At 44.1% G+C, this 26805-nt stretch overlaps 1 protein-coding gene across 3 annotated transcripts in view; it reads left to right on the top strand.

Moving 5' to 3' along the window:
* Window positions 1-400: 400 nt before the first annotated feature.
* LOC118373365 (monocarboxylate transporter 4-like) overlaps window positions 401-26805 on the top strand; it is a 48328-nt gene continuing 21923 nt past the window's right edge. Inside the window, exon 1 of one of the 3 annotated variants that reach the window (XM_052471548.1) lies at window positions 401-579. The gene's annotated coding sequence lies outside the window, so the exon portion shown is untranslated. Of the gene's footprint in view, window positions 580-8588; window positions 8702-22353; window positions 22648-26805 lie in introns of those variants that run through there. The other 2 variants (XM_052471559.1, XM_052471537.1) reach the window with 2 other exon arrangements.

The following is a 26805-nucleotide window of genomic DNA, read 5'->3' as shown; positions in this document are numbered from 1 at the left end:
TCGTGCCACTACTTCTATATATATATATATATTTATCTTTAACTCTGCATTGTTGGTCAAGGAGCCGTAAATCAGCATTTCACTGTTAGTGTACACCTGTTGTTTACGAAGCATGTGACAAATACCCTTTGATATCTAGGTCCCATAGGCTGACGAAGGATAGCCACTCTTGGGAACAAAATGAAAGTTCAAGTTCAAACCCAACAGGTTTTGGCATTAAAGTCTTGCTGAGGGTGCAGGGTAAGTGCCATAGAGGCAACAGGGACAGGCATGTTGGTCAGCCAATATGAAAGGGCATCAGACCACTTGGGATGCTGAAGGAAAGGGCACCACTTAAAAAAGTCTGTGGACGGGATCAGAGCCCCTCTCTAGAAACAGAAGGGCATCAGAAGGGGAGAGAACACTGAAGTGTGTGTGTGTGTGTGTGCGCGCATGCGCGTGTGGAATGGGAGAATTAACTTTGGGGATAAAAGCGTCTGCTAAATGGAATATATTGAGAATCAAGAATGGAATCTGGGGATTGAAGAAAGCCAAGTAACTCTACTGTCAGTTGGACCACATCCAGGGATGATTACATGGGTGAGAGGGACATTGTTAGCCAGGTTGCCATCTCAGCTGAGAGGGCAGCACAGTTCTCCTCCAATTCAGCTACCAGAGAGGAAGTGGTCTTGGTTGAGGCTAGTCACTGCCGCCATAGTTAACTAGTTTTGCGGGGTGTTGACTGTTAAAGTTCCCGGTTTCTTTATGTTTACCAGACATCATTTAGTATCTACCTTTTACTTAGTGAATCTGTAATGTGCAGTAAAATTGTTATTTAATAGCATATTTGCTTCTCCCCACATCCTGCAGGGCTCTACAGTGCCACCATTTTACTTGCATATGTGCCTAAATATTTTGCTGTGCAACCAAGAATGTTAATTTAGGAGCACCAGTGCGCATAGAAAAATGTATGATTCTAACTTTATTACCTCATATATTTTTTCATTGTACTCCTAAATTTCTTTGTGTGCACCTACATTTTTTATACTTGCTCCAACGTGCTCCTTGTAAATAAGGTCAGCGTGGAGCCCTGGTCCCCTTCAGTCAGTCGCCATTCCGAAAGTCGAGCCAAGTAGCTTCAACGAAGAATGGAAAACAGAACAGTAGAACTATTGAAAAAAATGAATAATGAACTGTTGAATGGAGAACAGTGAAAGTATTGACTGATAGAATAGTGAAACTACTGAATGAAAGAAATCAGTGAAACTTCATTTTTTGAGGTCAAAAGTAGGGTACTACTTGTGGAGAGGACCCTGACATAGGGCCCTTTTGAAGAAGAGGAAGAATAGGATGAGATGAGAGGTAAGAGGGTCTAGTATCAGGTGAAGGTTGAGAACTTCAGACCAGGAAGCTCAGTAGCACCAGGCCAGGAGTCAGGAGTCGGAGGAAAAGTGGTGTATACACCTATATAAACTGTATAACATTAGTGATAAATCAAATAGAGTCCGGTTTCAACAGCCACATGCTGTGGTAATAGAGGTGGTTTCAACAGCCACATGCTGTGGTAATAGAGGTGGTGTCAACAGCCACATGCTGTGGTAATAGAGGTGGTGTCAACAGCCACATGCTGTGGTAATAGAGGTGGTTTCAACAGCCACATGCTGTGGTAATAGAGGTGGTGTCAACAGCCACATGCTGTGGTAATAGAGGTGGTTTCAACAGCCACATGCTGTGGTAATAGAGGTGGTTTCAACAGCCACATGCTGTGGTAATAGAGGTGGTTTCAACAGCCACATGCTGTGGTAATAGAGGTGGTGTCAACAGCCACATGCTGTGGTAATAGAGGTGGTGTCAACAGCCACATGCTGTGGTAATAGAGGTGGTTTCAACAGCCACATGCTGTGGTAATAGAGGTGGTGTCAACAGCCACATGCTGTGGTAATAGAGGTGGTGTCAACAGCCACATGCTGTGGTAATAGAGGTGGTGTCAACAGCCACATGGTGTGGTAATAGAGGTGGTTTCAACAGCCACATGCTGTGGTAATAGAGGTGGTGTCAACAGCCACATGCTGTGGTAATAGAGGTGGTGTCAACAGCCACATGCTGTGGTAATAGAGGTGGTGTCAACAGCCACATGCTGTGGTAATAGAGGTGGTGTCAACAGCCACATGCTGTGGTAATAGAGGTGGTGTCAACAGCCACATGCTGTGGTAATAGAGGTGGTGTCAACAGCCACATGGTGTGGTAATAGAGGTGGTTTCAACAGCCACATGCTGTGGCAATAGAGGTGGTGTTAAACCCTCTTAAGGATCGGACACTTTTTTTTTCCAGTTTTCGCCTAAAATGACATACCCAAATCTAACTGCCTGTAGCTCAGGACCTGAAGCAAGGATATGCATATTCTTGATACATTTGAAAGGGAACTATTTGAAGTTTGTGAAAATGTGAAAAGAATGTAGGAGAATTTAACACATTAGATCTGATAAAAGATAATACAAATAAAAAACATGCATTTTACAAAAAAATAAAATTGTTCCATCATCTTTGAAATGCAAGAGTAAAGCCACAATATATTATTCCAGTTTAGGCGCAGTTTAGAGGGCAGCAGAGTATGTGCATAGTTTAAGACTGATCTAATAAATCACTGCATTTCTGTTCAAAGTGTTGTATCAAGTCTGCCCAGATGTGCCTGTTAAGGTTTTCTTCCGTCAAAGGAGAGGACCAAAATGCAGCGTGGTTATCTTCATACATCTTTAATAAAGATAATGACGATACAATACAAAACAAAACAATAAACGTAACGTAAAAAACCTAAACAACCTTATCTGGTGCAAACAAACACAGAGACAGGAACAATCACCCACGAAACACTTAAAGAATATGGCTGCCTAAATATGGTTCCCAATCAGAGACAACGATAAACACCTGCCTCTGATTGAGAACCACTCTAGGCAACCATAGACTTACCTAGAAGACTCTACTATGCCACAATCCCATAACCTAAAAAACACCAAGACAAAACACACCACATAAATAACCCATGTCACACCCGGCCTGACCAAAATAATAAAGAAAACACAAAATACTTAGACCAGGGCGTGACAGTGCCTAATTGGTTTATTGATAGCATAGCATGGTATTCTTTCACTGTAATAGCTACTGTAAATTGGACAGTGCAGTTAGATTGACAAGAATTTAGGCTTTCTTCCCATATCAGATATGTCTATCTCCTGGGAAATTTAGTTGTTACTTACAACCTCATGCTAATCACATTAGTGCACGTTAGCTGAACCGTCCAGTGGGAGGGGGGGTGCCGATCCCGTAGAGGTTAACAGGAGCCGAGGGGCATTTAAAGGCTACCTCTTCTCACTTGGCAACAGCCTCTCCTGTCTCTGTCATAATCCCCCCATTCCCTTCCAGTCTGTCACTTTGTCCTGGCTGTTGTCTGTTAGCTCGGGTGCGGCAGGTAGCCTAGCGGTTAGAGCATTGGGCCAGTAACCGAAAGGTTGCTAGATCGAATACCGAGCGTACAAGGTACAAATCTGTCGTTCTGCCCCTGAACAAGGCAGTTAACCCACTGTCATTGTAAATAAGAATTTGTTCTTAACTGACTTGCCTATTTAAAATAAAGATAAAAAAAGAACAAATGTGAAAGAGTAAGGGTGGCTGTAGTCTGTTGGCATGGCATAAGATCAGTCAGAATGTGTGAGAGAGAGGGTACATGCCGATCTGTCAGTGGGCTGCAGCATCACTGGTTGAACTATTTAAAGACCTTTACATGCTCAAGATGAATGGCCAGCCTGGGGCGAGGGGATATTGTTTCAGTCATGCCCTAGCTAAGGTCCCTCAAAAAAATCCAGCTCTCACACCCAAACTCCCCTCCTCCTCCCCATGCTTCTGTCTATCATCCTACTCCCCTTCTCTCACTATCCAGGACACGTTTGGGGCTCCTGCTGTTCTTCAGAATAGCTGTGGTAACATCACTCGAGGGTTAAGGTTACTACAAGTCTTTTCATTTTGTGAAAACAAGGAAGAGTCACCTTTCCTTGCTAATAGTAGCTAGCTCGCAGCCTGTTTATCAGTGCAAAAAATCAGACAGAGGAACTAAGAGACAACACTGCCCCCACGGCTGTGGAAGGAATGATATGGCGTGTCTACATTTTCAGGTAACAGAAAAGTATGGCGAATGCCGGAGCGTATTACATATTATTTGTGCCGGAAAATGACTTCGCAACACTCCGAATCTCCGAATCTCTTCGTAGAATCTACGAATCTCCGAAGCTCTTCGTAGAGCTTGTAGTAAGCTTTAGGGGTCCTGGGGTAATGTCAGTCACAGCCATTCCTTTTTACCCTCCCCCTCTCCAACACTATAGTCCCCCACAGTATGCTACTCTAACACCCTACTCCAACTTCCACTACAAGTGGAGGACTCCTGCTGCTTCTAGAATAACTGTTGTAACAACACTGGTTTCTGGGGTGAAGGGGTTAGTAATACTGAACATGTCTCTTACACACAGAAATAGATGCACAGAAGGACATCTGGCTACGACTGTCCCTAAACGTCTTCTCTCCAACTCTCTCTCTCTTTCTCATAACAGGCCTGTCATGTTACTGTAACCCATCACTATCACCTTTCACTCTGTGACAAGTAGTTAAAGCTCTAACATGATTGGACGACATCCCTCCCATGTTTTAGCTGGTCTCTCAACTGTTCTCTGAGTGGCCGACCCAGGGCCTGGTCTCTCTCCATGGTAACAGTGTGCCGTAACCATGTCCTGTAGTTCTATCTCCTTCTCTCTCAGCTCTGCACTAGTCTGAGGACACACACATACACGAGGACACACACACATGGACACACACACATGCAAACACACACAAGTTAATGGGAAATTCCAAAATGTTTCAACTTCATATTCTACAGCACCACCCAAAGATCAACATATGTCTGCGTGAAATGACATCATCGGTGTGCATTGAGTGATTTGAACTAATTATGTGTAGGCATTGTCTATTAACTGGTTGATGATTTAATTGGAATCACTTACACTATATGGCCAAAGGTACGCGGACACCTGCTCATCGAACATCTCATTCCAAAATCATGGGCATTAATATGGAGTTGGTCCCCCTTTGCTGCTATAACAGCCTCTACTCTTCTGGTAAGGCTTTTCATTTTATGTTGGAACATGGAACAGTCAAGTTATTCCACACCGATCTCGACAAATCATTTCTGTATGGACCTCGCTTTGTGCATGGGCACATTGTCATGCTGAAACAGGAAAGGGCCTTCCCAAAAAGTTGAGAGCACAGTATCGTCTAGAATGTCATTGTTTATTTATTTTATTTAACCTTTATTTAACTAGGCAAGTCAGTTAAGAACAAATCCTTACCAAATTCTTATTTACAATGACGACGCTGGGCCAATTGTGTGCCGCCCTATGGGACTTACAATCACGACCAGTTGTGGTACAGCCTGGAATCGAACCAGGGTCTGTAGTGACGCCTCTAGCACTGAGATGCAGTGCTTTAGACCGCTCGGGAGCCCCATGCTGTAGCATTAAGATTTCCCTTCACTGGAATTAAAGGACCTAGCCCGAACCATGAAAAACAGCCCCATACCTGTGGACTGTCGGTGGAGGTTCCGGACAGTGGACCGTCGGTGGAGGTTCTGGACTGTGGCCCGTCGTTGGAGGTTCCGGACTATGGCCCGTCGTTGGAGGTTCCGGACTGTGGCCCGTCACCGGAAGCTCTGGACTGGAAACTGTCGCCGGAAGCTCTGGATTGGGAACTGTTGCCGGAAGCTCTGGACTGGGAACTGTTGCCGGAAGCTCTGGAATGGGAACTGTCGCCGGAAGCGCTGGACTGTGGAGGCGCACTGGAGACCTGATGCGTGGTGCCGGCACTGGTGGTACTGGGCTGAAGACACGCATCTCAGGGCGAGTGCGGGGTGCAGGCACAGGATGTACTGGACTATGGAGGCGCACTGGAGGCCTGGTGCGTGGGACCAGTACAGGTCGAACCGGGCTGAAGACACGCACTTCAGAGCGAGTGCGAGGAGCAGGCACAGGACGCACTGGGCTGTGCAGACGCACTGGGCTATGCAGACGCACTGGGCTGTGCAGACGCACTGGAGACACAGTGCGCAGAGCCGGCGGAGGATATCCTGGTCCAAGGAGGTGTATTGGAGACCAGGAGCGCTGAGCCAGCACCATCCGTCCTGGCTGGATGCCCATTTGAGCCCGGCAAATGCGAGGAGCTGGAATAGAGTGCACCGGGCTATGAATGCGAATTGGAGACACCGTGCGCATCAGTAACACGGTGTCTGACCAGTCACACGCTCCCCACGATAAGCATGGGGAGTTGGCTCAGGTCTAACCCCTGACTCAGCCAATCTACCCGTGTGCCCCCCAATTTTTTGGAGCTGTCTCTCTGGCTTCCGTGCTAGCCGTGTCCCCTCGTATCGTCGCCGTTCCTCCTGCGCTATCTCCACCTGCTTCCATGGCAGGGTCTTGTCCCCTGCCATTACCTCCTCCCAGGTCCAGGATGTCCTCCACTCATCTTTCTCCCGGGTCCAGGATGTCCACTCCTCTTGAACACGCTGCTTGGTCTTTTTGTGGTGGGATCTTCTGTCACGTTCGTTATAAGGAACGGACCAAGGCGCAGCGTGGTATGCGTACATTCTTATTTCTTTAAAGAATGAACACTGAACAAACTAACAAAACGAAATGTGAAGCTATACAAACGAGGCAACTACACATAGACAAGATCCCACCATAGACATACAAATCACCTAGACCTACAAAAACCCTAGGCATACAAAAAACCCAAGACAATACAAAAACTAGTGTACCCACCCTAGTCACACCCTGACCTATCCAAAATAAAAGAAAACAGAGATATCTCAGGTCAGGGCGTGACAGCTTGCTTAGTGGTGCCCCTTGCTTAGTGGTGTTGCAGACTCTGGGGCCATTCAGAATCAAATCAAAATCAAATCAAATCAAATGTATTTATATAGCCCTTCGTACATCAGCTGATATCTCAAAGTGCTGTACAGAAACCCAGACTAAAACCCCAAACAGCAAGCAATGCAGGTGTAGAAGCACGGTGGCTAGGAAAAACTCCCTAGAAAGGCCAAAACCTAGGAAGAAACCTAGAGAGGAACCAGGCTATGTGGGGTGGCCAGTCCTCTTCTGGCTGTGCCGAGTGGAGATTATAACAGAACATGGCCAAGATGTTCAAATGTTCATAAATGACCAGCATGGTCCAATAATAATAAGGCAGAACAGTTGAAACTGGAGCAGCACAGGTGTAAATATATACTGAGATCATGTGACAGATCATGTGCCACTTAGATTACACACAGGTGGACTTTATTTAACTAATTATGTGACTTCTGAAGGTAAATGGTTGCACCAGATCGTATTTAGGGGCTTCATAGCAAATACATACGCACCCACGCTTTTCTGTTTCTTATTTTTTAGAATTTTTTTCATTTCACTTCACCTATTTTGTGTATGTCCATTATATGACATCCAAATAAAAATCAATTTAAATTACAGGTTGTAATATAACAAAATAGGAAAAACGCCAAGGGGGTGAATACTTTTGCAAGGCACTGTATTCCTCCTCCCCTAAACTTTACAGTTGGCACTATGCATTTGGGCAGGTAGCATTCTCCTGGCATCCCCCAAACCCAGAATCGTCCGTCGGACTGCCAGATGGTGAAGCGTGATTCATCACTACAGAGAACGAGTATAAAGTGCTCCAGATTCCAATGACGGCGAACTTGGAATTGCGCATGGTGATCTTAGGCAGTTTGCGGCTGCTCGGCCATGGAAACTCATTTCATGAAGCTCCCAATGAACAGTTCTTGTGCTGACGTTGCTTCCAGAGGCAGCATGGAACTCGGTAGTGAGTGTTGCAACTGAGAACATATAACATATTCTATGCACTACGCGCTTCAGCACTCGCTGGTCCCGTACTGTGACCTTGTGTGGCCTTGCACTTTGTGGCTGAGCCGTTGTTGCTCCTAGATGTTTCCACTTCACAGTAACAGCACTTACAGTTGACCGGGGCAGCTCTAGCAGGGCAGAAATCTGACGAACTGACTTGTTGGAAAGGTGGCATCTGATGACGGTGCTACGTTGAAAGTCATTAAGCACTTCAGTACGGGCCATTCTACTACCAATGTTTGTCTGTGGGGATGGCAATGCTGTATGCTCGATTTTATACACCTGCCAGCAACGGGTGAGGCTGAAATAGCTGAATCCACTAATTTGAAGGGGTGTCCACATACTTTTGGCCATGCAATGTATCTTCATCTATCTTCTTTACTAGAAAACATAGAAATGAGCCATATGTTGAAGATGATGAATATGAAGTTGATAAATGACCCTTTAAAGCTAGGACAAGCACACACTGCTTATGGTTTTAACACAAACACATGTCGTACGCACACACCCACACAAGCAGACCTCTCCATCTCCCCCCTGCTCCGATCCAGTTCGGACTGTAGTTTGCTCTCTCTCTACTGAAGGGCCAGCAGCTCTGTGTCCTTGACAACCGTCTCCTTAGAGACCTGAGTGATGTACGTGCCACTACGCATTGTCTCTAGCTCCATACGAAGCCTTCACAACACAATAGAACACAGGTTAGTTGTTGTACCAAAACTACACTAAAATGTTCACCTCCTTTCATCAAGAGTACCTTTAGCATCCTGGAGGTGAGTCCTGAATCCATTTGGTATTGTTGTGTTACAATTTGCAGGCTGTGTTTTTCCTCTGTATATTTTCACTGTATTATTGTAAAACGAACGTTTGAGGAAACGAGTGAAAAGAAGCCGAAAAGGGGAATGTCCTTGGACAAGTTTTTATACTGTAGTGGCCAAATGTGTACAACTCGCTATTCAAGTTTGATACAATTTGTTTACTTTTATTGTTTTATTTTCATATTTATTAGCATTTATTTTATCATTATTATTATTATAGGCCTATTTAAACCAGTTATTTAAATATGCAAAAAGTGTTTTGTTTCATGTTGTTGAGACATTTTCTTTGGCTAAATTAAGTCCGAACTGTCTTTTTAATTTTGTGCTCTGTGATTAATTTTAGATAAGTTAAAAGTAAGCCTATTATAAAATAAATAGCATTAGCCTATTGCTGTCATTTGTTGGGTAGGCCTACGGTAGGCACTCGTCTTTGTTGGTAATTGCAGCAATATAAGCCTGTTCAAAACCTTTGAAGGTTTAACCAATTCATTAAAGATTAAACAAGTGTTTTGTTTCATTCTGTTAAGCCATTTTCTTTGCCCAAATTAAGTTCCAAATGTAATGTGTTTGCAGCAATATAATAGAATACCGATTGATCTACTATAGTGCTAATCGCACTCACACGGTGAAAAGGAAAACCCAAAGAGGGCGAGATGCAAAACTTTATTTAATACCGCAATATAATAATAACCTGTTGGTATTTTCTCTTTAAACAATACGTTTGATATTACTCTAATAAAGTTAAGCAACTTTAGGTGAGGAAGAATGTTTTAGGCCTACCAGAGTTAATCTAACAATATAATGCTTATCATTAAGAAAATAATTCTGATAGAAAATGATCAAATTATCCTCATTCAGCATGCCTATAGGCCTATGTGACAAGTATAAAGAAATGCATGTCGGTGTTGAACATGTCGCTGACATATCTCTATCTTCCTCTCGGTCTCTCTAGGGTTAGGCCTAAACTCCTCTTCCTTTATATTCACTTTTGAAATATAGGCCTTATGCATTTCCAGCTCAAATCTCTAGCAGCTGAACCGTGAGGTGGAGAATAATTATTGTACAAACCAATAAAACAATAGGCTACAAAGTTTTGAACCACAGGCTACACATCCAAACACAACTAATAGTTTTTTAGTAATTGTTATAGACCGTTTTTAAGGACAAGTAGGCCAAATCAGCATGGGTTTATTTTTCCATGGGCCTTTCGGAACAGGTCTGACTGTTGCGCGGTTCATTCTGAACAGGTATGACTGTTGCGCGGTTCATTCGGAACAGGTCTGACTGTTGCGCGGTTCATTCGGAACAGGTCTGACTGTCATCTGGTTCATTCGGAACAGGTCTGACTGTTGCGCGGTTCATTCGGAACAGGTCTGACTGTTGCGCGGTTCATTCGGAACAGGTCTGACTGTCATCTGGTTCATTCGGAACAGGTCTGACTGTTGCGCAGTTCATTCGGAACAGGTCTGACTGTTGCGCGGTTCATTCGGAACAGGTCTGACTGTTGCGCAGTTCATTCGGAACAGGTCTGACTGTTGCGCGGTTCATTCGGAACAGGTCTGACTGTTGCGCGGTTCATTCGGAACAGGTCTGACTGTCGCCCGGTTCATTCGGAACAGGTCTGACTGTTGCGCGGTTCATTCGGAACAGGTCTGACTGTTGCGTGGTTCATTCGGAACAGGTATGACTGTCGCCCGGTTCATTCTGAACAGGTCTGACTGTCACCCGGTTCATTCTGAACAGGTCTGACTGTCGCCCGGTTCATTCGGAACAGGTATGACTGTCGCCCGGTTCATTCTGAACAGGTCTGACTGTCACCCGGTTCATTCTGAACAGGTCTGACTGTCGCCCGGTTCATTCGGAACAGGTCTGACTGTTGCGCGGTTCATTCGGAACAGGTCTGACTGTTGCGCGGTTCATTCTGAACAGGTATGACTGTCACCCGGTTCATTCGGAACAGGTATGACTGTCGCCCGGTTCATTCGGAACAGGTATGACTGTCGCCCGGTTCATTCTGAACAGGTATGACTGTCACCCGGTTCATTCTGAACAGGTATGACTGTCGCCCGGTTCATTCTGAACAGGTCTGACTGTCGCCCGGTTCATTCGGAACAGGTATGACTGTCGCCCGGTTCATTCTGAACAGGTCTGACTGTCACCCGGTTCATTCTGAACAGGTCTGACTGTCACCCGGTTCATTCTGAACAGGTCTGACTGTCGCCCGGTTCATTCGGAACAGGTATGACTGTCACCCGGTTCATTCGGAACAGGTATGACTGTCGCCCGGTTCATTCTGAACAGGAATGACTGTCGCCCGGTTCATTCTGAACAGGTCTGACTGTCGTCTGGTTAATTTAGAACAGGTCTGACGTTCATCCGGTTCATTCTGAACAGGTATGACTGTCGCCCGGTTCATTCTGAACAGGTCTGACTGTCGTCTGGTTAATTTAGAACAGGTCTGACGTTCATCCGGTTAATTCAGAACAGGTCTGACTGTCATCTGGTTCATTCGGAACAGGTCTGACTGTCGTCTGGTTAATTCAGAACAGGTCTGACGTTCATCCGGTTAATTCAGAACAGGTCTGACTGTCATCTGGTTCATTCGGAACAGGTCTCTGTTTCGAAAATATATAATTTATACATTTCGGGCCGGGTGGGAAAGCTGAAGACCTCATACCACACACTCTGAGCATGTACAAACGCTGTGATCATCCAGGGCCTTGGACCAGAAAAAAACACACATCATGGATAAAACACACACACTCACACAGTCAAAACACAGACCCAGTTAACACAGAATGCACACATACATACACACATGGACAGGTGAGACACTGTGTGTGTCTGTTTCGCAGTATTTCCTTGTGGTCTCTCCAGGGCCTGCGTGTGTGTGTTGGCATAGCGTCCAGTTGGGACCGTAGATGATCGATATCTGTCTCCGCCAGTCGTAGCTGTTCTCTGTAAGCGTCCCGTAATGCATCCAGCTGAGCCTCTCTCTCACGCACTCCCCAGTCCAATTCATCATGCCTACAGATGGGAACATCAAGACACCATCCAATAGACCACCATTAGTCTAGGACTTCTACTCCTATGCTGCTAATTGGTCTGTCTTTGTGCCTCTGTCTGTTGCATTTGTATAGTAGTAGTGGTAAGATCTAGACTCCCTTCTTATTGTATAATTCTTCCTCTCTCCTCCTCTGCCTTCCTCTTTCTCTTCCTCTCCTTCTCTCTCTTCCTCTTGGTCTGCATAGCTTTTAGTTTGTCTTCTCGCTCCTTTGAAATGACCATGGGAAAAAAGGCTGGGATGAATCATTTTAAGTGCGTCCTTGACGGAGGTGATGTCCTTTATCTCCCAGTCTCTGTGCTGTAGCTGTGTGTGCTGACAGAGATCCTCTGAGGCCTTCAGGGCCTCCACAGCCTGGGCCTGGGAGTGGACCGCTGTCTCCTTAGAGAGCAGCTTCACCTGGGGAGAGACACACACACACTTGCGCTTGTCAGGGATCAGCACGTATCATCCCATCTTATTCAAAAGTTTTCCTGGCAGTGTTTATACACAGACCTACACACCTGCTCCTTACCCTGAGTTTGTGAGACTGGACCACGGCTCTCATCTCATCTCAAATCAAATCAAATTGTATTTGTCACATGCACCGAATACAACAGGTGTTGACCTTACTGTAAAATGCTGACTTACAAATCCTTAACCAACAATGCAGAAATAGAGTTATTAAAATATTTACTAATAAACAAAATAAAAAAGGTGGGGTCAATGTAAATAGTCCGGATGGCCAATTTGATTAATTGTTCAGCAGTCTTTAAAGATCCATCCTCAGGTTGAACTCATGCTCTCCCTGCCCCATTTCATTGTCAAAGTTCGTCATCATCTCCTGAACATGTGATGGATAGAGAGAAAATCCTTGGAGATTAACGTATAAAGAATTCCTCAAATTCATCTGGATGTGTCATAGTAGTTAAATAGAGGATGATGAATTGTCGATGAGGTTTCCGACAGCCCATACAGACCTCCACGGAAGGTATATTTCCAGCTGACCTATTCTAGACTCCATAGACAGAGCCAGCACCAGCAGACCAGCTAGCCTCATTCATCACAGCAGGTGTTAGCACCTTCTCTCCTTACCTCACAGATTTGAGAAAGGGGGGTAATCACACACACACACACCCACAGACCCGCACGCAGACAACTACACACACAAACACACATACAGACACACCACAGACCCACACACAGACAATCATACACACACAGTCAGACAAATACACACATACACTGCAGCTCAATTTATTTTATTTTATCTAGAGATTGAGTGACACAGCAAAGAGCCAGGACAACAGCCAGCAGCAGGACACACTGCATGCCAGAGTTTAGACTGAAACACACACAGAAACAGGTTCAACATAGGCTTGGCAGGAAGGTGGTCTAATGGTGATTGACTGATTTAATCAAGGTAGATTAACTGCTCTTTTGTCTAGGTTGTGAATGTAAAGGTCTCTCCCATCTGGCTGATGTGGTGAAAACATGATGACACTCTTATGTTAAAACCAGAGAGTAGCACTGCACCTTCCCACTTCCCTTGTCAAGTGTATGTGTGTGTTTGTGTGTATGTGTGTGTATGTGTACCTGGTTCTGTATAGCCAGCTCTCCCTCCACCTCATGGGCCTTATGTTGGAGATCTCATTTCATCCTTTCGTACTCCTCTCTCTGCTTCTGAATGTCACCAGCCTGAGCGCTGAGTCACAGAAAGAGGACACACACATACAGTCACTCACAAGAGGCCGAAGCCCTCATGGCACTGGAAGGTACACATGCACACTGGATGCAAAAGCCATCATGACATCAGGAAATACACTTACACCGGTCACTGACACCACCATGACATCAGGAAATACACTTACACGGGTCATTGAAACCACCATGACACTAGATGACCTCTCAAAATTGAGAACACGGAAGAAACACGGAGAGGGCTTTCACATATTTCAGGCAAAGTGACAGTCTTAGACAGTTAAAACTTCAAATCACTTACAGTGCCTTCGGAAAGTATTCAGACCCCTTGACTTTTTCCACATTTTGTTAGGTTAGAGCCTTATCCAAAAATGTATTAAATAGTTTATTTTCCCCCTTATAAATTTACACACAATAACCCATAATGTCAAAGCAAAAATAGCTTTTTATAAATGTTTGCTAATTTATTTACATTTTTTTAAAATGAAATAATACATTTACCTAACTATTCAGACCCTATAATCTGGCTGGGCCACTCAAGGATATTTAGAGACTTGTCACGAAGCCACTCCTGTGTTGAACCTTCACCTTAATCTGAGGTCCTGAGCGCTGTGGAGTAGATTTTCCTCAAGGACCTCTCTGTACTTTGCTCTGTTCATCTTTGCCTCGATCCTGACTTGTCTCCCAGTCCCTGCCCCTGAAATACATCCCCACAGAATGATGCTGCCACCACCATGCTTCACCGTAGGGATGGTGCCAGGTTTTCTCCAGATGTGATGCTTGGCATTCAGGTCAAAGAGTTCCATCTTGGTTTCATCAGACCAGAGAATCTTGTTTCTCATGGTCAGAGAGACCTTTAGGTGCCTTCTGGCAAACTCCAAGCTCGCTGTCATGTGCATTTTACTGAGGACTGGCCACTCCACCATTAAGGCCTGATTGGTGGAGTGCTGCAGAGATTGTTGTCTTTCTGGAAGGTTCTCCCATCTCTACAGAGGAACTATAGAGCTCTGTCAGAGTGACCATCGGGTTCATGGTCACCTCCCTGACCAAGGGCCTTTTCCCCTGATTGCTCAGTTTGGCCGGGCGGCCAGCTCTAAGAAGAGTCTTGGTGGTTCCAAACTTCTTCCATTTAAGAATGATGGAGGTCACTGTGAACTTTTTTGGTACCTTTCCCCAGATCTGTGCCTCGACACAATCCTGTCTCGGAGCTCTGTTGACAATCCCTTCGACCTCATGGCATGGTTTTTGCTCTGACATGCACTATCAACAGTGGGATCTTATAGACGGGTGTGTCCCTTTCCAAATCATGGATACCAATGGCACTGGAGGAGATGGCTGCCGTTTTACGGGCTCTTAACCAATTGTGCTATTGTATGTGTTTTTTGACGTTATTTGTAACTTATCTTGTACATAATGTTTCTGCCACCGTCTCTTATGACCGAAAAGAGCTTCTGGATATCAGGACAGCGATTACTCACCTCGTGCTGGACAAAGATTTTTTTCTTTAACGAGTCGGACGCAAAGGATTTACTTCAGACACCTGACAAGAACCTCATCCCCGTTATTCGCAGGAGAGAGAGACAGAGATATCGGGGACGTAGGTTGGGGTGCCTTGTGAGGATCCGAAGGCGAGTGGGTAATCTGCCTCTACCATCAGTCCTATTAGCCAATGTACAATCATTGGATAACAAAATAGACGAGCTACGGTCACGAATATCCTTCCAACGGGACACTAACTGTAATATCTTACAGTATGATTCACAGAGTCGTGGCTGAAGGACGACATGGATAGAATACAGCTGGGGGGATTTACGCTGCACCAGCAAGATAGAACAGCTGCCTCCGGTAAGATAAGGGGTGACTGTGTATATTTGTAAACAACAGCTGGTGCACGAAATCAAATATTAAGGAAGTCTCAAGGTTTTGCTCACCTGAGGTAGAGTATCTCATGATATGCTGTAGACCACACTATTTACCAAGATAATTGTTATCTATATTTTTATTAGCTGTGTATATACCACCACAAACCGATGCTGGCACTAAGTCCACACTCAATGAGCTGTATAAGACCATAGGTAAACAGGAAAAAGCTCATCCGGAAACAGAGCTCCTAGTGGCCAGGGACTTTAATACAGGGAAACTTAAATCCGTTTCAACTCATTTCTACCAGTATGTTACATGTGCAACCAGAGGGGGAAAAAAACTCTAGACCACCTTTACTCTTCACACAGAGACGCATACAAAGCTCTCCCTCGCCCTCCATTTGGCAAATCTCAACATAATTATATCCTCCTGATTCCTGATTAGAATCAAAAACTAAAGCTGGAAGCACCAGTGACTCGGTCATTAACTTCTTATGGCTGGGGGCAGTATTGAGAAGCTTGGATGAATAAGGTGCCCAGAGTAAACTGCCTGCTACTCAGTCCCAGAAGCTAAGATATTCACAGTATTAGTATATTTGGATAGGAAACACTCGGAAGTTTCTAAAACTGTTTGAATGATGTCTGTGAGTATAAGAGAACTCATATGGCAGGCAAAAACCGGAGAAGAAATCCAACCAGGAAGTGGGAAATCTGAGGTTTGTAGGTTTTCAGCTCATTGCCTATCGAATATACAGTGGGATATTGGTCATATTGCACTTCCTAAGGCTTCCACTTGATGTCAACAGTCTTTAGAACCTTGTTTGATGCTTCTACTGTGAAGTGGGGGCAAATGAGTCAGAGGTCTGCCAGAGAGCCACGAGCTGGCCATGCTCATTCACGTGAGTGCGAGCTCTGTTCCATTGCATTTCTACAGACAAAGGAATTCTCCGGTTGGAACATTATTGAAGATTTATGTTAAAAACATCCTAAGGATTGATTCTGTACATCGTTTGACATGTTTCTATGGACTGTAACGGAACTTTTTTACTTTTTGTCTGCTCATAGTGATCGCGCGTCATGAATCTGGATTTGTGAACTGAACGCACTAACAAAAGGAGGTATTTGGACATAAATGATGGACATTATTGACCAAAACAAAAATGTATTGTGGAACTGGGATTCCTGGGATTGCATTCTGATGAAGATCATCAAAGGTAAGGGAATATTTATAATGCTATTTCTGACTTCTGTTGACTACACAACATGGCGGATATCTGTTTGGGTTGTTTTGGTCTCTGAGCGCTGTACTCAGATTATAGCATGGTGTGCTTTTTCCGTAAAGTTTTTTAAAAATCTGACACAGCGGTTGCATTAAGGAGAAGTGTATCTATAATTCCATGCATAATAGTTGTATCTTTTATCAATGTTTATTATGAGTATTTCTGTAAATTGATGTGGCTTTCTGAAAAATCACCGGATGTTTTGGAACTACTTAACGTAACGCGCCAATGTAAACTGAGATTTTTTTATATAAATATGAACTTTATCGAACAAAACATACATGTATTGTGTAACATGAAGTCCTATGAGTGCCATCTGATGAAGATCATCAAAGGTTAGTGATTCATTTCTCTTTTTTTAATTTTTTAACTCTACTTCTGTTTTTTCTGTTTTTTTTTATCTCTATTTCTCCTTGGCTGGAAAAATGGCTGTGTTTTTCTGTGACTTGGCTCTGACCTAACATAATTGTTTGGTTTGCTATCGCTGTAAAGACTTTTTGAAATCGGACACTGTGGTAGGATTAACAAGAAGTGCATCTTAAAATGGTGTAAAATACTTGTATGCTTGACGAATTTTAATTATGGGATTTCTGTTGTTTTGAATTTGGCGCCCTGCACTTTCACTGGCTGTTGTCATATCGATCCCGTTAGCGGGATCTCAGCCCAAAGAGGTTTTAAAGAAGTGGTAATCAAATCAATCAATCAAATTTGATTTATATAGCCCTTCGTACATCAGCTGATATCTCAAAGTGCTGTACAGAAACCCAGACTAAAACCCCAAACAGCAAGCAATGCAGGTGTAGAAGCACGGTGGCTAGGAAAAACTCCCTAGAAAGGCCAAAACCTTGGAAGAAACCTAGAGAGGAACCAGGCTATGTGGGGTGGCCGGTCCTCTTCTGGCTGTGCCGGTGGAGATTATAACAGAACATGGCCAAGATGTTCAAATGTTCATAAATGACCAGCATGGTCGAATAATAACAAGGCAGAACAGTTGAAACTGGAGCAGCAGCACAGTCAGGTGGACTGGGGACAGCAAGGAGTCATCATGTCAGGTCGTCCTGGGGCACGGTCCTTGGGCTCAGGTCCTCCGAGAGAGAGAAAGAAAGAGAGAATTAGAGAGAGCATATGTGGGGTGGCCAGTCCTCTTCTGGCTGTGCCGGGTGGAGATTATAACAGAACATGGCCAAGATGTTCAAATGTTCATAATGCTAGGTAAAGCTCCGCCTTATCTCAGTTCACTGGTCACGATGGCAACACCCATCAGCATGGTCAAATAAGATAATGCAGATGCTAATGTAACAGTATAACTTTAGACCGTCCGCTCATACCCGGGCGCGAACCAGGGACCCTCTGCACACATCAACTGACACCCACAAAGCATCGTTACCCATCGCTCCACAAAAGCCGCGGCTTTTGGGCGAGGGGACGGTCTAAAGTTATACTGTTACATTGATGCTGTTGACCCGGATCACTGGTTGCTGCGGAAAAAGAAGGAAGGTCAAAAGGGGGGTGAGTGTAACGGATGTGAAACGGCTAGCTTAGTTAGCGGTGCGCGCTAAATAGTGTTTCGATCGGTGACGTCACTTGCTTTGAGACCTTGAAGTAGTGGTTCCCATTGCTCTGCAAGGGCCGCGGCTTTTGTGGAGCGATGGGTAACGATGCTTTGACGGGTGACTGTTTTTGATGTGTGCAGAGGGTCCCTGGTTCGCGCCCGGGTTTGGGCGAGGGGACGGTCTAAAGTTATACTGTTACACTAAGCTACAGGACTGTTTTGCTAGCACATACATATGTTCCGGGATTCTTCAGATGGCATTGACGAGTACACCACATCAGTCACTGGCTTCATCAATAACTGCATCAATGACATCGTCCCCACAGTGACTGTAAGTACATACCCCAACCAGAAGCCATGGATTACAGGCAATATCAGCACTGAGCTAAAGGGTAGAGCTGCTGCTTTCAAGGAGCGTGACTCTAACCCGGGCGCTTACAAGAAATCCCGCTATGCGCTCAGACGAACCATCAAACAGGCAAGTGTCAATACAGGACTAAGATTGAATCGTACTACACCTGCTCCAATGCTCGTTGGATGTGGCAGGGCTTGCAAAATATTACAGACTACAAAGGGAAGCACAGCCGAGAGCTGCCCAGTAACACAAGCCTACCACATGAGCTAAATTACTTCTATGCTTGCTTTGAGGCAAGCAACACTAAAGCATGCATGAGAGCGTCAGCTGTTCCAGACGACTGTGTGATTACGCTCTCTGTAGCCGATGTGAGTAAGACCTTTAAACAGGTCAACATTCACAAGGCCGCAGGGCCAGACGGATTACCAGGACGTTGTCTCCAAGCATGCGCTGACCAACTGGCAAGTGTCTTCACTGACATTTTCAACCTGTCCCTGACTGAGTGTGTAATACCAACATGTTTCAAGCAGACCACCAAAGTCCCTGTGCCCAAGAACACTTAGGTAACCTGCCTAACTGACTACCGACCCATAGACGAAGCTACATGTCTGTAGCCATGGAGTGCTTTGAAAGGATGGTCATAACAATATATCTGCCACTCTGATCCTCAACACGGGGGCCCCTCAGGGGTGCGTGCTCAGTCCCCTCCTGTACTCTCTGTTCACCCAGAACTGCATGGCCCAGGACTGCATGCCAACGACACAACAGTGGTAGGCCTGATCACCGACAACGATGAGACAGCTTATAGGGAGAAGGTCAGAGAACTGGCCATGTGGTGCCAGGATAAGAACCTCTCCCTCAACATGATTTTTTATTTTATTTTTTTTATTTCACCTTTATTTAACCAGGTAGGCTAGTTGAGAACAAGTTCTCATTTGCAACTGTGACCTGGCCAAGATAAAGCATAGCAGTGTGAACAGACAACACAGAGTTACACATGGAGTAAACAATTAGCAAGTCAATAAAAAAGTAGAAAAAAATGGGCAGTCTACATACAATGTGTGCAAAAGGCATGAGGAGGTAGGCGAATAATACAATTTTGCAGATTAACACTGGAGTGATAAATGATCAGATGGGCATGTACAGGTAGAGATATTGGTGTGCAAAAGAGCAGAAAAGTAAATAAATAAAGACCGTATAAAAACAGTATGGGAATGAGGTAGGTGAAAAAGGGTGAGCTATTTACCTATAGACTATGTACAGCTGCAGCGATCGGTTAGCTGCTCGGATAGCTGATGTTTGAAGTTGGTGAGGGAGATAAAAGTCTCCAACTTCAGCGATTTTTGCAATTCGTTCCAGTCACAGGCAGCAGAGTACTGGAACGAAAGGCGGCCAAATGAGGTGTTGGCTTTAGGGATGATCAGTGAGATACACCTGCTGGAGCGCGTGCTACGGATGGGTGTTGCAATCGTGACCAGTGAACTGAGATAAGGCGGAGCTTTACCTAGCATGGACTTGTAGATGACCTGGAGCCAGTGGGTCTGGCGACGAATATGTAGTGAGGGCCAGCCGACTAGAGCATACAAGTCGCAGTGGTGGGTGGTATAAGGTGCTTTAGTGACAAAACGGATGGCACTGTGATAGACTGCATCCAGTTTGCTGAGTAGAGTGTTGGAAGCCATTTTGTAGATGACATCGCCGAAGTCGAGGATCGGTAGGATAGTCAGTTTTACTAGGGTAAGCTTGGCAGCGTGAGTGAAGGAGGCTTTGTTGCGGAATAGAAAGCCGACTCTGGATTTGATTTTTGATTGGAGATGTTTGATGTGAGTCTGGAAGGAGAGTTTGCAGTCTAGCCAGACACCTAGGTACTTATAGATGTCCACATATTCAAGGTTGGAACCATCCAGGGTGGGTGATGCTAGTCGGGCATGCGGGTGCAGGCAGCGATCGGTTGAAAAGCATGCATTTGGTTTTACTCCCGTTTAAGAGCAGTTGGAGGCCACGGAAGGAGTGCTGTATGGCATTGAAGCTCGTTTGGAGGTTTGATAGCACAGTGTCCAATGACGGGCCGAAAGTATATAGAATGGTGTCGTCTGCGTAGAGGTGGATCAGGGAATCGCCCGCAGCAAGTGCAACATCATTGATATATACAGAGAAAAGAGTCGGCCCGAGAATTGAACCCTGTGGCACCCCCATAGAGACTGCCAGAGGACCGGACAGCATGCCCTGTGATTTGACACACTGAACTCTGTCTGCAAAGTAATTGGTGAACCAGGCAAGGCAGTCATCCGAAAAACCGAGGCTGTTGAGTCTGCCGATAAGAATTTGGTGATTGACAGAGTCGAAAGCCTTGGCGAGGTCGATGAAGACGGCTGCACAGTACTGTCTTTTATCGATGGCGGTTATGATATCATTTAGTACCTTGAGTGTGGCTGAGGTGCACCCGTGACCGGCTCGGAAACCAGATTGCACAGCGGAGAAGGTACGGTGGGATTCGAGATGGTCAGTGACCTGTTTGTTGACTTGGCTTTCAAGACCTTAGATAGGCAGGGCAGGATGGATATAGGTCTATAGCAGTTTGGGTCCAGGGTGTCTCCCCTTTGAAGAGGGGGATGACTGCGGCAGCTTTCAATCCTTGGGGATCTCAGACGATATGAAAGAGAGGTTGAACAGGCTGGTAATAGGGGTTGCGACAATGGCGGCAGATAGTTTCAGAAATAGCGGGTCCAGATTGTCAAGCCCAGCTGATTTGTACGGGTCCAGGTTTTGCAGCTCTTTCAGAACATCTGCTATCTGGATTTGGGTAAAGGAGAACCTGGAGAGGCTTGGGTGAGGAACTACGGGGGGCGGAGCTGTTGGCCGAGGTTGGAGTAGCCAGGCGGAAGGCATGGCCAGCCGTTGAGAAGTGCTTATTGAAGTTTTCGATAATCATGGATTTATCGGTGGAGACCGTGTTTCCTAGCCTCAGTGCAGTGGGCAGCTGGGAGGAGGTGCTCTTGTTCTCCATGGACTTCACAGTGTCCCAGAACTTTTTGGAGTTGGAGCTACAGGATGCAAACTTCTGCCTGAAGAAGCTGGCCTTAGCTTTCCTGACTGACTGCGTGTATTGGTTCCTGACTTCCCTGAACAGTTGCATATCACGGGGGCTATTCGATGCTATTGCAGTCCGCCACAGGATGTTTTTGTGCTGGTCGAGGGCAGTCAGGTCTGGAGTGAACCAAGGGCTGTATCTGTTCTTGGTTCTGCATTTTTTGAACGGAGCATGCTTATCCAAAATGGTGAGGAAGTTACTTGATGATCAAAACAAAGGAGATGAATGTGGACTACAAGAAAAGGAGGACCGAGCACGCCCCCATTCTCATCGAAGGGGCTGTAGCCTCTCTAGCTGCAGCCTGTGTTATGCAGGCTGCAAGGAGTCATGAGCTACATAATAAATAATACATTACATTACAACCCCCCTTTTACACCACTGCTATTCTCTGTTGTTATCATCTATGCATTGTCACTCTAATAACTCTACCTACATGTACATATTACCTCAACTAACCGGGACCCCCCTGTATATAGTCTCGCTATTTTACTGCTGCTCTTTAATATACTTGTTACTTTTATTTCTTATTCTTATCCGTATTTTTTTTTAAACTGCATTTTTGGTTAAGGGCTCGTAAGTAAGCATTTCACTGTAAGGTTGTATTCGGGCGCATGTGACTAACACAATTTGATTTGAACATTACTCAAACAGAGTGAGAGAGAGAGCGAGAAAGAGAGAGACATACATTTCAGATACACAGATACACATGACAGCTGCCAGCAGAAATTCGTAGCTGATGTTAGCTACATTGGGAGGGCTAAGCTAGCAGGTGGTTGGCTAACGCTACCTCGACAGCATGCAACTAATATAGCTCCTAGCCTACATGATGCAAATATATATATTTAGCTATATCATACCAACGTATAACCCACAGACATGGAATAAATATGTGAAAATGGATGGCTTTAGGACCGAGCCCTCTTACGCAAGTTTTCTAGATCATTCCCTAAAATAAAAAACGCGCACGAGAAGGAGGCGTGAACGCATCGTCCGGACCAGAAGACAAAGCATCCTCAGGTATGAACAACCCTGATCATTAGGCAACTGCTGAACATTGGCATGATTGAAGTTCCATACCCGTTGATAATTTTGTATGTAACCGATTGCTGAGGTCCGTTTTGTCGATAAATCGTGACTTGCAGCCTCATTCAGTGGTGTTTATTATAAAGCTTCATTATAAGAGCTTTAATACAAAGTCATCACCTCATATCAATATTGCATTACTTATTATTTTTGTCTGTATGCACCTATGGTAATTTTTGCACAACTGTAGCTGTGTAGCCTAAAGACCCATTTTGCAGGTAGGAATGTGAGAATATATACACAGGAAAGTATAATTACATATACTTTTCAAAGGGCTGGTAATGTGTCCAGATTTCTACCACCTGAAGCATGCATAGAGCTCGGAAAATATGCATGGGTCTCATATGTATTTTCATCTTGTGCCATGCTTCGGGTGATAGAAATATGAACTCACAAGCAGCGCTTTGAAAAATTGATGTAATTATACTTTCCTGTGTATATATTGTCTCACATTCCTACATGCAAAAGGACCAACCACACGGCCAACCTTTGAAGTCAGTTAAAATATAATTTTTTCAACATAATGGCTTGTAGAGGTAGTGAAACTTTAATGATCCAAACGTGCATTTATGCCTAACGTAGGATTCAATGCAATTACACGGAGGATCTTCAGACGAGTAGATGTGATGAGTTTTAGTAGCCAAACAGGTTGTTGTGATAGGAAGATGTGTTTTTAGGCAAAGTCAAACAGGTGAAGTTCCATATCACAAACTGATGGTATTTAACATATTACGGTAGGATGTTTATCAATGATTTATATATACACTAAATGACTGACGGGGGCGCTGTTTTAAAAACACCGCGCCGCCATCATGGCACTCACCCACAGTTGTAAAACATATTTTAGAAGCTATAGAATTGCATTTATTAATATCTACATTTGTTTTTGACATGTTTTTTTTATTAGACATCTTAATACATACTTTTACATTATATTATGCAGGTTGAACACAAAAAAATGTCAAATATATACAAACATGTATCAGTTTTTAGAAAGTACAAATGTTACTGTTCCCACTACAATCCTTGAAACATTTGAATTGAAATAATGTAGAATTCCATCCATTCCTATGGACGACTGCTTCTTCTGGGGAGTGCCAATATGGCCGACCGGTAGCTTCAAATCCTCTCATTGACCAATACATAGTATCAACAATATAAATCATTAATGTATATCTTAGAAGTGTTTATTTCCTATTTCTCCTATTTCTCTTCTTTATTTATCTTCTTTACATCCCTGTTAGTGCACATTTCACTTTTGCCAAGATAATCCATCACCTGATAGTTGTGGCATATCAAGAAGCTGTTTAAACCGCATGATCATTACACAGGTTCACCATGTGCTGGGGACAAATCAAAGTATATTTGTCACGTGTGCCAAATACAGTGAATGCTTACTTACAGACTCTGACCAATAGTGCAAAAAAGCTATTAGGTGAACAATAGGTAGGTAAAGAAATAAGAAGACAGGCTATATACAGTAGCGAGGCTACATACAGACACCGGTTAGTCAGGCTGATTGAGGTAGTATGTACATGTCGATATGGTTAAAGTGATTATGCATATATGATGAACAGAGAGTAGCAGTAGCGTAAAAGAGGGGTTGGCGGGTAGGACACACTCACTCTAAAATGTGCAGTTTTTTCACACAGCACAATGCCACAGATGTTTTGAGGGGGCGTGCAATTGGCATTCTGACTGCATGAATGTCCACCAGAACTGTTGCCAGAGAATTTAATGTTCATTTCTCTACCATAAGCCGTTAATGTCATTTTAGAGAACTTGGAAGTTTGTCAAACCGGCCTCACAACCACAGACATGGTGTATGGCGTTATGTGGGTGAGTGGTTTGCTGATATCAACGTTGTTAACAAAGTTCCCCATGGTGGCGGTGGGTTTATGGCATTGGCAGGCGGACAACAAACACAATTGCATTTTATCGATGGAAATTTCAATGCACAGAGATACCTGCTCCTGAAGCTCATTGTCGTGCCATTGATCCGCCGCCATCCCCTCATGTTTCAGCATAATGGACAGCCCCATGTTACAGATCTGTCCACAATTCCTGGAATCTCAACATGTCCCAGTTCTACCATGGCTTGCATACTCACCAGACATGTCACCCATTGAGCATGTTTAGGATTCTCTGGATCAACGTGTGCGACAGCGTGTTCCAGTTCCCGACAATATACAGTAACTTTGGAAGCCATTGTAGAGGAGTGGAACAACATTCCACAGCCCACAATCAACTGCCTGATCAACTTTATGCAAAGGAGATGTGTCACACTGCATGAGGCAAATGGTGGTCACATCAGATACTGACTGTTTTTCTGATCCACACCCCCTACCTTTTGTTTTACGGTATCTGTGACCAATAGATGCACATCTATATTCCCAGTCATGTGAATCCATAGATTATGGCCTAATGAATGTATTTCAATTGACTGATTTCAATATATGAACTGGAACTCTGGAAAACATTTTGAAATTGTTGCATGTTACATTTTTATTTTTTATTCAGTATAGTTGGAGGTACACTCCTCCAAAACCCATCGCCACTCAACTCCATGAGGTGTGATTTACATATTGTGGAGTTGAGAATTCTCAACTAGGCTATAGCCTATACTGTAAAGGTGAGAGTGAATTTGACAGTAACTTACAGCTAGTGGTAAGTTACTGTATTAGAATTACAGTAGGTGTACTGCAATATGAAATACAGTATCAAAGCAAGTACTGTGTAATGACACACCGTACAATACTGTTTGATTGACTTTATTGACTGTTAAAAAAAGAGTAAATGCTACCGTAATCTGAATGGATGAATGAATCCAATTCATTGAGGGGTAGGGGTTTGTATTTCACACTAGCTGTAACTACAGTACATGGGATTGGTGCAAGCAGGTTTACACACGACAGCTTATTAATGAATGTTTGGTGTTTTATTTCACTTACACTTACAGCTGGAGGCCTTAACAAAGGCTTCCAAACTGGCAGCAACTACAGGGCAAAACAGACCAAAAGGACACATCAAAATACTCAACTATTAAAGGTTTATGACTTTCTGCCACTCCATTCTGTCCCCTATACATTTAAAAGTGATGGGGTCTATAACCACATAGGAGTTGGTACAGCGCTCTAACCCTAAACCACTAACGGGTGCAACAAATATAGCCTCTTACAAGGCACACCTCAATTTGTTAATAAGCCTAGGAAACAACAATACCATGCACCCACTAGTGGTGAAAAGGTTTTTGGTGCTCCAAAAATACAGTATTTTATTCTTGTTGGATGGAGAATACAGCAATTATTTCCTCGTACTGTAAAAAAAAAAGTTACTTGCTTTTACAGTAACTTACTGGCAGCCAGTTACCTGTAAGTTACTGTAAATTCCAAATAAACTTTATCTTAACAGTACATTACTGTATAGAAAGCACTTCTTTACAGTAATGTACTGTTAAACCAAAGCTCCTTTGGATTTTATAGTAACATATATATATATATGCCATTTAGCAGACGCTTTTATCCAAAGCGACTTACAGTCATGTGTGCATACATTCTACGTATGGGTGATCCCGGGAATCGAACCCACTACCCTGGCGTTACAAGCGCCATGCTCTACCAACTGAGCTACAGAAGATCACATACTGTACTTACATTTTTTTTTTTACAAATATTCAGTAACTTGCAGGTAATTGGCTGCCAGTAAGTTACCATAAACAAAAGTTACACTTTTTTTTTACAGTGCACCATTTACAGTATGTTGCAGAATTTTAATTTTGATAACTCTCAAAATAACCATATAAATTTAACCATATAAGTTTTCGTTTACAGTGTAAGTTGCTACTGTCATGTTGAGCGCGTAGGCTGTTGTGGTGTATGATCTGCGCGGGCATCCTCTCCCTGACTCGGATCATAACATTGCTCAGCCTCAACAGGAAAAAGATGTTAAACATTAGAAAGAGATTATGCATTATTCCAATCTCCAATCTCCAGGGATTTCACGCGTTCAAATTCTGAAACAAGATTGATGGTTTCAGCCTTTTGCCTGTTCTCTCAGAAAGACATTTGGAGCAATGTGACTCCCATGCTATTT

The sequence above is a fragment of the Oncorhynchus keta genome, chromosome 2 (assembly GCF_023373465.1).
Source record: "Oncorhynchus keta strain PuntledgeMale-10-30-2019 chromosome 2, Oket_V2, whole genome shotgun sequence".
Taxonomy (NCBI): Eukaryota; Metazoa; Chordata; class Actinopteri; order Salmoniformes; family Salmonidae; genus Oncorhynchus; species Oncorhynchus keta.
The sequence above is the reverse complement of the archived record's forward strand: the minus strand, read 5'-3'. Positions and strand labels throughout refer to the sequence as shown.